General features: G+C 44.2%; 1 protein-coding gene and 1 long non-coding RNA gene across 2 annotated transcripts in view; both read right to left on the reverse strand.

The window, feature by feature from the left end:
* LOC109913620 (protein TASOR 2-like) overlaps window positions 1-12,331 on the reverse strand; it is a 52,239-nt gene that overhangs the window by 33,267 nt on the left and 6,641 nt on the right. The window lies entirely within an intron of this gene.
* On the reverse strand, window positions 4,028-10,978 carry LOC125485792. Its single transcript, XR_007264500.1, has 2 exons — window positions 10,839-10,978; window positions 4,028-4,117 (listed from the first exon to the last, which is right to left on the reverse strand). It is a non-coding gene; the product is annotated as an uncharacterized LOC125485792 (long non-coding RNA).

Raw genomic sequence — 12,331 nt, forward strand, 5'->3', positions numbered from 1 at the left:
ATCTTTTATGCCTGGAACATCTAACTCAATTAAAACAAGTATCAGTCCAATGCTGTGAAAATCATTCAATATTAAATGAATTGGCTTCTGCACAATTTATTAAAATGCTAATACATCGGTCTCACTTCTTTGAAATTCCCACCTCCTTAGGAATGTAACAAACCATCTCCAAGCAAAAAAAAACCCAAAGAACTATGGATGCTGGAAATCAGAAACAAAAACAAAAATTGCTGGAGAAACTCAGCAGGTCTGGCAGCATCTGCGTAGAGAAAAACAAAGTCAATGTTTCAGGTCCAGTGACCCTTCTTCAGAACTGATTGCAGCTGGGAAAAGTTTGGTATATATTGCTGGGGGGGTAGTGGGAAGGAAGAAACAATAGGTGGAGATAGAGCCCACAGAGAGAAAAACAGTTGGGTACACAAAGTGATGAGTAGAGGTCAGCCTGGGAGAATCAATAGCTGCTAATAGGGACCACTAGTGGCTGGCAATGGGTTGGTTATGGTAGCAACCCATGTGGTGACAGGGCCTGGAGTGTGGGGGTTACGGTAAAATTGTTGAACTCGATATTGAGTCCAGAAGGCTGCAGGGTTCCCAAGCGGAAGATGAGGTGCTGTTCTTCCAGCTTGCACTGAGGTCCGTTGGAGCAATGCACCCAGCTTGAGACACAGATATTGACCAGGGAACACAGTGATCTGTTGAAGTGGCAGGCACCTGGAAGGTCAGGGTCATTTTTGCAGAGAGACTGTATGTATTCTGCAAACCAGCTGCCTAGTCTGCGTTTCATCTTCCCTATAGCGAGGTGACCACATTGTGAGCTGCGAATACAGTAAACTTGTTTAAGTGAAGTGCAGGCAAGTTGCTGCTTCACCTGAAAAGGTGTGTCTAGGGCCTTGGATAGTGAGGAGGGAGGAAGTAAATTGGTGATTGCATCAGAAGGTATCATAGGGCTGTGGAACAGTTTTGGGAGTGGAGGAGGAGTGAACCAAGGTGTTCCAGAGGGAGCAGTTCCTGCGGAAGGCTGTCAAGGGAGGGGAAGGGAATATGTGTCTGGTGGTGACATCCGCCAGAGGTGGCAGAAATGGCAGCTAATGATCCTCTGGATGTGGACGTTGGTGGGATGGTAGGTGAGGATGAGGGGGACCCTATCGCTGCTGTGGGAGGGAAGCAGGAAGTGAGGGTCAAAATGTAGGAGATGGGTTGGACACAGCTGAGGGCCCTGTCAACCTCGGTAGTGGGGGGATTCCTTGATTGAGGAAGAGGGATGGCTATTTCAGGCGCTCTCTTGTTGAAGTTGGCATCATCGGAACAGGTGCGATGGAGACAGAAGAACTGGGAGAATGGAATAGAGTCTTTACAGGAAGCAAGGTATGAGAATGTTTAGTGAAGGTAACTGTGGAAGTAGGTGGGTTTGTAGTAGATATTGGTGTTGAACCTATCCCCAGAAATGGAAACAGATGTTGAGGAAGGGAAGGGATGACTCAGAAATGGACTAGAGATGTAACATCTCTAAATGTAGTTTACCACACTGTGGGAATACGGGTACAGTAACATGGTGGACAGGGCTCAAGATTAATTGCTGCTAAAATTTTTTTTTTCAAATCTACCCTTTTCACTCCTCATGATAATAAAGAACTAATTCTCCAGAATTGGGTCTAGGGACAATGGTGGTCTGCCATCATCTCATGTTAGCAGTTGAATGGTGAAATTCTCAGGTCTTACTATTTGTCAGTGGCAGCAATACAACTAGAGACCAATCCTTCACTTAATGACGACAGAAATTAAAACAGAAATGGACAGGGCGAATAGACAAGGTCCTTTTCCAAGGGCAAGAGAGTCCAAAACTAGATAGCATAGGTTTAAGGTGAGGGGGCCAAGATTTAAATAAGGACCTTAGGGGTAACTTTTTCACACAGAAGGTGCTGCATGTATGGAACGAACTGCCCAAGGAAGTGGTGGAGGCTGGTACAATTACAACATTTAAAAGGCATCAGGATGGGTATATGAATAAGTTGGGCCGAATGCTGCCAATTGGGATGAGGCCAATTGGGATATCTGGTCAGCACTGATGAGTTGGACCAAAGGGTCTTGTTTCTTCATTCTTCTGTGAGAAAGACTCTTCCCATTCTGTCCTGTTCTAGTCGTGTGCACTGCATACATCTGGAGGAAAATCATTACAGATGTTTGGCCATCTGGTGGGATTACCCCCTTCCACATTCCTCTCTTCATCTTCCACACGATGCAATTAGTGGGTTCTCCCATGCATTTAAGGGCCAAGTGAGGTGCTATCCCGAACCTCCAGCCGGAGAGCTGATGACCAATCAGAAACCTACAGCCCTCCACTGCTAGCAGCACCATCAGATGAAGTGACTACAGCCACAAATGGGAGGACAGCTCAATAAGGGGATCAATAGTGGGTACCAGGAGACAGGACAATGCAGAGTTAGGGTGGGGAAAGAAGTTACTGAAGATGGAAGGGCAGGGGAGGTCAGAGTTATGGGCAGAGGCTGGCATTTACCAAGAACCTGTCACCAAGGGACAATTTGCTCGTCCACAGTCAAATACAACAGGCCAATCAATGAGCCTCATCACCTACCTACTGCTGGTAGATCTGATTCTTGCAATCAGACCCTCCCTGCTCCCAATATAATTTGGGCTTGTTTTTCCAAAATCAGGAATCAGATGTGGGTTCTCCCTGCTCGGCCCACCATCATTCACATTCGGGCAGGCTCCACTAACTCCAGCCCTCAGCTTAGAAGAGACTCTGGCTACAAAACATCAAGAGCTTTCTTTTGATCAAATGGCTTCCATTGAATCAGATGAAGGTTTTAACCCACATTCAATCCATCTGCATCGGACACCTCCCCCTACAAAACGGTTTCAACGATATAAAGACATTTCAGAACATTCAATCTAGCAGATTTCAATCTTTTGCCCAGTTATTCTACAGGAACTGTCTCACTAGGATAGAATTTGATGCACAGACAGACATTAACCACCAACTTTCATTTCAAAGATCTCATCTACCAGTATGTCCAAAATATTTACAAAATGCCTATCTATCATTACAATGCAAAATCAAGATTAATCCAGCATCTAACCATAGCTAGCTGTTAGCCTCAGGAGTTTACCGTTTAACATTAGTTCATGCAAAATAAGTTTGCTTCTCGATTTTTGCTCCATCACACATGAAAAACCCGCATTCACCAATGAAATCTGAATTCACCAAGGCTCTTCCAACAACATCATCAAAACCTATGACTAGCTATATATAGGAAGAGCTTGGGTGGAGCTAATTCCCAAGTCTTCAGTATTATTACTGGAATATTGTCAGGGTCCATAGCCTTTGCAGTATCAATGCCTTCAACCATTTCTTGGTATCATATAGAGTGAATTATGTTGGTTAAAGATTGGATTTGTGATATTGGGGAATCAGAAGGTGACCAAGATGGAGCATCTACTGGGCATTACTGTTTGAAGATGGATCTAAATACTTTCACCTTGTCCTTTGTGCTGGGGTGTTGGGCCCGTCCATCATTGGAGATGGGGATATTTGTGCAGCCTCCACTTCCCGTTAATTGTTTCATTTTCTGCCACCATTCACAAACGGATGTGGCAGGACTGCAAACTTGAGTCCGATCTTATCACAAGGCAATACAGATCATGTGAAATGGCATCACTTCCTGCAATGATACCCACTCTTTCATTAGAACGTCATTCAGACTTAATCCCTTCTACCGCAGTCGCCCCTCACCACAATCCAACAGAAGTAAATTGTTCAGAGACTGGGCTCTGTTTGACTGATGATCTGTACTATCAACTTTTCTATAGTTTCGGTCTCTGGTGCAGGGCATGTTAATGTGACCTCACATGATGCCAATCTATGGTTAAACAAACAAGACTGGATCAATTCTTGATCTCCAGTGTGCAATTTAGCTCAGCCACAGTTGTCTGAAACACAAGACACGACACTGTTTTATTAACATCTGTGAAAGCCACTACTATGCACAAGGCATTGAACCAAATAAGATGGTTATCAAAAACACCGCAATGGAACCTTTATTCATGGATGATTCAGCATGTACATGGGGGTCTTCACAGTACAGGTACTTTCTTCATGCTGCAAATATAAAGCAGTCACACAGTAATATGGTACATCATATCCTTTCCACTACTATACATTAGAAACAACAACATCCCTAAAAAAGGTGTGTTGCAACATTCTCCTTTATTCCTCAAACAAAACCATATCCTCCTCAAATAGACAAAAGCTAACTGTGTATAATTCAACAACAGTAAAAAGGGGAGAGATATATATGGTAAAGAACAGAAGCACGTAGGCTCTTTAATTATTTTAACGAAGATCTGTAGCTTGGGTTGTGGTTGGAGTTGTTGCTTGGTTCACCAAGCTGACTGGTTTTCATGCAAACATTTCAGCTCCCTTCTAGGTGACATCGTCAGTGCTGTGTAGCCTCCGTTGAAGTGATGTTGTTCTGACCTGCTCTGAATTTAGATGGTGTAGTCTGTCATGGTGGGCAGTCTTGTTTCCTGTTTCGTATTGTGGTGATATGTAGATGGGGTCTATTTCAACATGTTTGTTTTTCACACTAGTAGTTGAAAACCAGGCCTCCAAGAATTCTCATGCTTGTCTTTGTCTCGCTTGTCCTAGTACTGTTACTTTGTCTCAGTCAAATTGATGTCCTTCTATGTCAGATGGGCAGGAAACTCACCACCAGGATACATGAACACCAACTCGCAGCAAAACGGCACGACCAACTCTCCCTCGTTTCAATTCACTCTGACGTGGAAGGATATCAGTTTAACTGGGACAAAGTTACCGTTCTAGGAAAAGTGAGACAAAAACAAGCACGAGAATTCCTGGAGGCCTGGTTTTCAACACCGATGTGATAAACAAACATGTTGAAATAGACCCCATCTACATATCACTACGGTACAAAACCGAAAACAAGACTGCCCACCATGACAGACCGGACCATATAAATTCAGAGTGGGACAGAATAACAGCGCTTCAACGGAGGCTACACAGCACTGACTATGTCACCTGGAAGGGGGACAAAATGTTTGCATGAAAACCAATCAGCTCGGCAAACCAACCGACAACTGGATGTAGAGTCATTAGTCATGATAAAACTTAATTAAATGATTGGTCTGGAAAGAGGATAACAGTTCTTGGTATCCGAACGGTATTTCATGGACTCTTCTCTTGGAAGTAAAATGTGTAGATGCTGTTTGCTCACTTTGTTCATCTTTCTTTGGTAGGCGCTCTGATGTTCCTGATTTTATAGTTTTCAAGCCAAGTGTCCAAATGCCTCAAACATTCTTTTCTGCTGCAATGCCTCTCTTCTAGACTTCCTAAGCATGGTGGTCATTTCCCACAGTTTAGCTTTGAAAATACAGGCAGAATCATTGGATGAGGCAGAGAAGTTGGGTCGATTGTGGATGTGGCATCATCCCAAAAGGTGCCATGTAGCATCACCTCTTAAGCTGTTAGAGCAGAGAGGACAAACCAGTGATCCTTGACAGAGAGAACTGGCTTATCCTCTATGCTTGGCCCATTCTTAAGATGTTGATCAAAGGCAGGTACTGATACCAGATTTAAATCTCTGCATGTATATTTTTGTGATCCCAGCTGATATTATTACTAGACAGGTCAAATCCCAGACTGAAATCTAGCATGATAGATCACATTATGCAAACCCTTCCTGTTGAGTTATCAAACTTTTGGTTTTAAACAAGGTGGCCTTTCATTGAAACACAACCACGTAATGCTGTAGAATTGATTTTAACAATAAAACAGAAGTTTATTACACAAAAGAAATGAAGATAAAACAAAATAAACCAAACCATTTACATATAACACAAGTTTAAAGATTTCAAGACGCACAGAAAATACAATCCAAACTATACCCAAAGTAGTCCTTTATAGCACTCACACCAGAGAGAATTCCCTTCTGTTTCACATCAATAGTGCTCAACTCAACTGTGGCTTCAACTCTTAGTCTTGAAAATCTGACTACCACATTCTTGAATCTTCATTTAACTAAGTTTAGACTTCCACTGCTTTGAAACTTTCAAAGCAACACCTTAAACTTGGGTAACCTATTTCTTAACCTTTCCAAACTACCCCCTTTCTTCAGAAGCAACTGCCTTATACATCCAGCTTCTGTGACTACTTCTGCAAACTGCCCTGGCTTTTCTTTAAGCTATGGATGCTTCCCCAAGACAAAAATACAGTCTCCGGATCTTTCCAGCTGAAGCCTAATGCAGATCTGTTTACTCTGATCCCTCATAAAACTCAACACAATGAAACAAAAAGCCTTATTACTCTCTAGGAAGTCTTTCTCTCTCTCTCTGTCTCTCTCCCCCCTACTGTATTTTAAAATAAGTATTTCTGTAGTTGTGCTAACTTAAGAGTAAATCATCAAACCTTTTCACAGACATAGACTAAACCCAAATGCCACTAGTTCAAATTCCAAACTCTAAAAATTAATAATATTTAAATATATATAAGCCCCTCACCTTAAATCAACATACAAATACTGTGACCACAAGGTTACGTCAAAGGCTTGGGATTCTTCAGTGAGTATCTCACTTTCTGACTCCACAAAGCTTGTCCAATATCGATAAAGGTACAAATCAGGTGTATACTGCAAAACTCTCTACTTGTTTAAATGTGTGCAACTCCAACAATACTCAGAAAATTGACAACATCCAATATAAATCAGCTCACTTGATCAGCACCCCAACCACCACCATAAATATTCACACTGTTCTCTAACAATGCACTGTGGCAGCAGTGTGTACCATTTATAAGATGGTCAGCAGTAACTCACCAAAACTCCTTTGACAGCACCATCACATCCTGCGATGTCCACCACTTAGAAGGACAAGAGTAGCAGATGCATGGAAACACCACCAACTGCAAATTCTTCTCAAAGTCACACACCATCCTGACTTGTAATTATATCACCATTCCTTTATTGTCATGGGGTCAAAATCCTAGAACTCCCTCCCTAACAGCATTGTGGTGCCCCTACACCACATGGAATGCAGGGTTCAGGAAGGCAGCTCACCAGCACATTCTGAAGGACAATTAGGGATGGATAATAAATGCTGGACCAGCTAGTGACGCCCATATCCTATAGTTCAATGATAAGAGTAATCATTCCAATGGAAAAGATGTGGGATTTGCATTCTGATTGGTTATATTTCCAATTAACTGTGATTAAACACAAAGCTAATGAACTGTTAAATGCAGTGAGCCGGCTGCTCTGCATTACCATGGCACCCCATTTATTCAGACTCATAACCTTTAGTTTGGGTGGAAGTAAAATGTTTGCATGGCACTGTATCCGCCTTCATGCAGAGCAGATGCACACCATCCACTTTAGAACATAAAACGTGAATTGACACAAATCCCTCTTGTGGAGTTATCAAACATTTTCTTTAAAAGTTCCCTCCAGTATGCCTCTACTGTTGTGGATTCCACCTCTGTATGCCCAGCTACTTCAACCTCTGAAGTCATACTCATGGCCCTCAGCTTGTTATCAACAGACAAACTGATCAATTGACTTATTCCTCTGCTACAGAAAAGATATCAATATGAGTCCACAGTCCACAAAATTGATCTCAACCTGAAAAAGATCTACCAATATGAACCAGATTCTTGCAGGATCCTTCTGCCCATCTTTGGTAAGACCAGAATTGTTAAAGATATGCATAGCTTTGTGCCAATCTTCACTGAGTGCTTCATTGGTTCTGAGGTCTAGAGGTCAACCAAACAAAACTGGGCTCTTTGCTTGCAAAGATGAAGTTCTGATAGCAGATCCACTGCTATTCAGTTGTCATAACAGGAAACCGTGTTGTCATCTTTGCAATGCCTTTTACTTTACGCAAATCTCCAGTTGTATGGTTAGACAGAAATAGATGGGCAACTACTGCCTGCAGATCCAACTGCCACCACGGTTTTGTAAGGCTTTCACAGTCCTTTGCAGAGGAACTGACTGCTCCGAATGTTGCAAGTCTGTTGCAGATCAAAGCAGATGCAACCTGCCACAATTTTGGATTAATCTTAAAGTGCCTATAGATGAAAACATTAACGGTGTTACTTTCTGCATAGCAAACAAAAAACAATTACAGATTTCTTCTACAAGCCAGCCTTGAAGATCACCCTGTTCAGTGCAACTAACAGTGCAGTTGCCATGTTCAACCTGGTGGTGGGCTTCTATCTATATGTGGCCCTCATGCTCTCAACACATTCTGAAGATGAGGATCTGGTAAAATGAAAGGATCACAGAATTGCCCTGCTTTTGGTTCTACATGTTCACATCTTCGCTTCTTGGGCTGGAAGGGAGAAATCCGATCCTCAGAATCACTGCAGATTTCCAGTCTAACTGGGGCCTGTAACTGTCTGACCTCACAGCCCACAAGCTTATCCAGTTACCTGCGTTGCTGTGAAGCAATAGAACTAATACAAAGGCCTTAATGTTTGCATAAGTTGTTGGCAAGGACTGTAGCTGAGCCAACAGCTCTCTGAAATAATTCAATTAGTCCCATTCCATCTCCACAGCCCTGCAGCTATATGTCCCTCAACTGTTTGTCCAATTCCCTTTCAACATCATTGATCGAGCCCAAGAGGATGTTGGAAATGGAAACAATGAGGAGAACAATTCTGACCATGTGGCAAACTCGCCAATTTGAAACCAGCATGATTGGAATGCAAATGCCTCAATAAATTCTAGAACCTGCTCCTCAATTTCCTCACCATTTCAGATGATAAGCACATATTGGAGTTGTAATGAACAACCAACTTTGCAAGAAGGTTTTATGTTTTAAAAACATACTTTTATATCCAAGTGAAACAGACAGTTCTGAAGGGTGATAGTGAATTCCAGGTAAACACCTCAAATTGGAAAGTACACATGAAACTTCAGGTCGCCATAGTGATGGGAAATAAGAAAGGAGAGAAACTCAAAGAGAAACCCAGAGATAATAGGAACCGCAGATGCTGGAGAATCTGAGATAACAAGGTGTAGAGCTGGATGAACACAGCAGGCCAAGCAGCATCAGAGGAGGAGGAAAGCTGACGTTTCGGACCTAGACCCTTCTTCAGAAATGGGGGAGGGGAAGGGGGTTCTGAAGTAAATAGGGAGAGAGGGGGAGGCGGATAGAAGATGGATAGAGGAGAAGATAGGTGGAGAGGAGACAGACAGGTCAAAGAGGCGGGGATGGAGCCAGTAAAGGTGAGTGTAGGTGGGGAGTTAGGGAGGGGATAGGTCAGTCTAGGGAGAACGGACAGGTCAAGGGGATGGGATGAGGCTAGTAGGTAGGAGAATGGGGTGGGGCTTGAGGTGGGAGGAGGGGATAGGTGGGAGGAAGGACAGGTTGGGGAGGCGGGGACAAGCTGGGCTGGTTTTGGGATGTGGTAGAGGGAGAGGAGATTTTGAAGCTTGTGAAGTCCACATTGATACCATTGGGCTGCAGGGTTCCCAAGCGAAATATGACGTGCTGTTCCTGCAACCTTCGGGTGGCATCGTTGTGGCACTGCAGGAGGCCCAGGATGGACATGTCGTCTGAGGAATGGGAGGGGGAGTTGAAATGGTTCTCGACTGTGAGGTGGAGTTGTTTAGTGCGAACCGAGCGTAGGTGTTCCGCAAAGCGGTCCCGAAGCCTCCGCTTGGTTTCCCCGATGTAGAGGAGGCCACAACGGGAACAGCGGATACAGTATACCACATTAGCAGATGTGCAGGTGAATATCTGCTTGATGTGGAAAGTCTTCTTGGGGCCTGGGATGGGGGTGAGGGGGGAGGTGTAGGGGCAGGCACTCTTATCAGCTTTCCGGAGGGACCACTCTCTCTGTGACTCCCTCGTCCGCTCCACGCTCCCCTCCAGCCCCACCACACCCAGCACATTTCCCTGCAACCGCAGGAAGTGCTACACCTGCCCCTACACCTCCCCCCTCACCCCCATCCCAGGCCCCAAGAAGACTTTCCACTTCAAGCACATCTGCTAATGTGGTATACTGTATCCACTGTTCCTGTTGTGGCCTCCTCTACATCGGAGAAACCAGGCGGAGGCTTGGGGACTGCTTTGCGGAACACCTACGCTCCGTTCGCACTAAACAACTCCACCTCCCAATCGCGAACCATTTCAACTCCCCCTCCCATTCCTCAGACGACATGTCCATCCTGGGCCTCATGCAGTGCCACAACGATACCACCCAAAGGTTGCAGGAACAGCACCTCATATTTCGCTTGGGAACCCTGCAGCCCAATGGTATCAATGTGGACTTCACAAGCTTCAAAATCTCCCCTCCCCTACTGCATCCCAAAACCAGTCCAGCTTGTCCCCGCCTCCCGAACCTGTCCTTCCTCCCACCTATCCCCTCCTCCCACCTCAAGCTCCACCCCCATCTCCTACCTACTAGCCTCATCCCGCCCCCTTGACCTGTCCGTCCTCCCTAGACTGACCTATCTCCTCCCTAACTCCCCACCTACACTCACGTTTACTGGCTCCATCCCCGCCTCTTTGATCTGTCTGTCTCCTCTCCACCTATCTTCTCCTCTATCCATCTTCTATCCGCCTCGCCCCTCTCCCTATTTATTTCAGAACCCCCTTCCCCTCCCCCATTTCTGAAGAAGGGTCTAGGCCCGAAACGTCAGCTTTCCTCCTCCTCTGATGCTGCTTGGCCTGCTATGTTCATCCAGCTCTGCACCTTGTTATCTGAGAAACCCAGGGAGATGTCTTTTAGCACCTCCAACAGAACAGAGGTAAAGTTGGGTACTGCTGAAAAAAAGAGTCTTGCTGTCAAAGTCTTTTACCTGGCACTCGTCAGGACGGAAGCAAGAAATCCAAATTTCAAAAGGGTATCAACAATTTATATAGCATGAGGAAAGGTTGCTGCTGTGAAGCAGATGGAAAAGAATTGGATCTCGCCCAGGAACAGATCTTCCTTATTCTGTAGGAATTGAAGAACAGCGAAAGTAAACTCTATGGGAGAAAACAGTTTTAATCAGAACCAGCTAAACTATTTCTGAGGGGTCAGATATAGGAAGCTCTGGAACTCCTGATCATCAGAACTGTCATGAGAAAGGCACTTGCTGGCAGTAATTGTATGATCGAAACCTCAGGCGAAGTGGAAAGATTGTCAAAGAACAGTGGAGGTTTTAACCTTGTGTGCTGACTCTCTGCTGGAGGACTAGAAGTGACTTTGAGACTGTCCCTTTAATGCTATGTACATATCTTAGTAGCTTGGTTTAGAGAGGAAAAAAAAGTTTTGTAAGATGTATCACAGTTGCATTAATTAATACGAAACATATCCTTTTCTCCAGTGTGATGTATCAATTGGCTGTTAATTAATAATTAATTTACACTGATTTAAGTTTATTTGTTAACGTCTCAAAAGTTAAATTGTGCCTTTTCACTATTTCTAAAGGCATTGGAGAGATTCCTGCTTTCATGAAGTTAACTAGTCACTACTGGTGCTAACATGCCTCCCAGCATCCATTGTATTTTTTAAGCTAGTTTGTTTGGCATATCTTGAAATAGTGCCTACTGTTCCATTTTGTACCTTAAAAACTAGTATAAACCTCTATTCCTCCACCTCTATCCAGAAATGAAGCATTATATGTCCTGTCATAACTTAATTTTCCAAAGCCACATGTCAGTTGCGTGTCCCTTCTCCACACATCTTCCAGGGCAACTATTTCCTGTGCTTTGTTGACCAGAATCCAACAAAGCAGTCAAAACGCAACCTTATGGCAGAATCACACAGCTTCAGCAAGGCATTCTTAGATCTGTACCATATGGAATTGACAACGCAACACAGCATCCTGTTCACCAACTGCCGCTCAGAAATAACTTGGAATCCCTACAGCATGGAAGCAGGCCACTCGGCTCATTTGAAGAATATCCCACCCAGACCTACCCCCCCGCTACCCTGCTCCCCATCCCTGTAACCCCACACTTCCCATTGCTAATCCACCTAATCTACACATCCCTGGGTAATTTAGCATGGCCAATCCACCTAACCTGCTCAACTTTGGACTGTGGAAGGAAACCGCAGCACCCAGAGGAAATCCACCAGGAGACATGCAAACTCCATATAAACAGTCACCCGAGGGTAGAATCAAACCTAGGTCTCTGGTGCTATGAGACAGTGGTGCTAACCATTGAGCTACCATGCCACCCCTTGATATAAAAGCTGAAATTTCCTCCTCACACTGCCTGAGGTTCAGCTACTTACAGGGATAGGCAGTAGCAGGACATGGGGATTCAGTGTTTGATCATTCCTTGTGATTCAAGTATTTTAATC

Source organism: Rhincodon typus, chromosome 22 (genome assembly GCF_021869965.1).
Source record: "Rhincodon typus isolate 14 chromosome 22, sRhiTyp1.1, whole genome shotgun sequence".
Lineage (NCBI taxonomy): Eukaryota > Metazoa > Chordata > Chondrichthyes > Orectolobiformes > Rhincodontidae > Rhincodon > Rhincodon typus.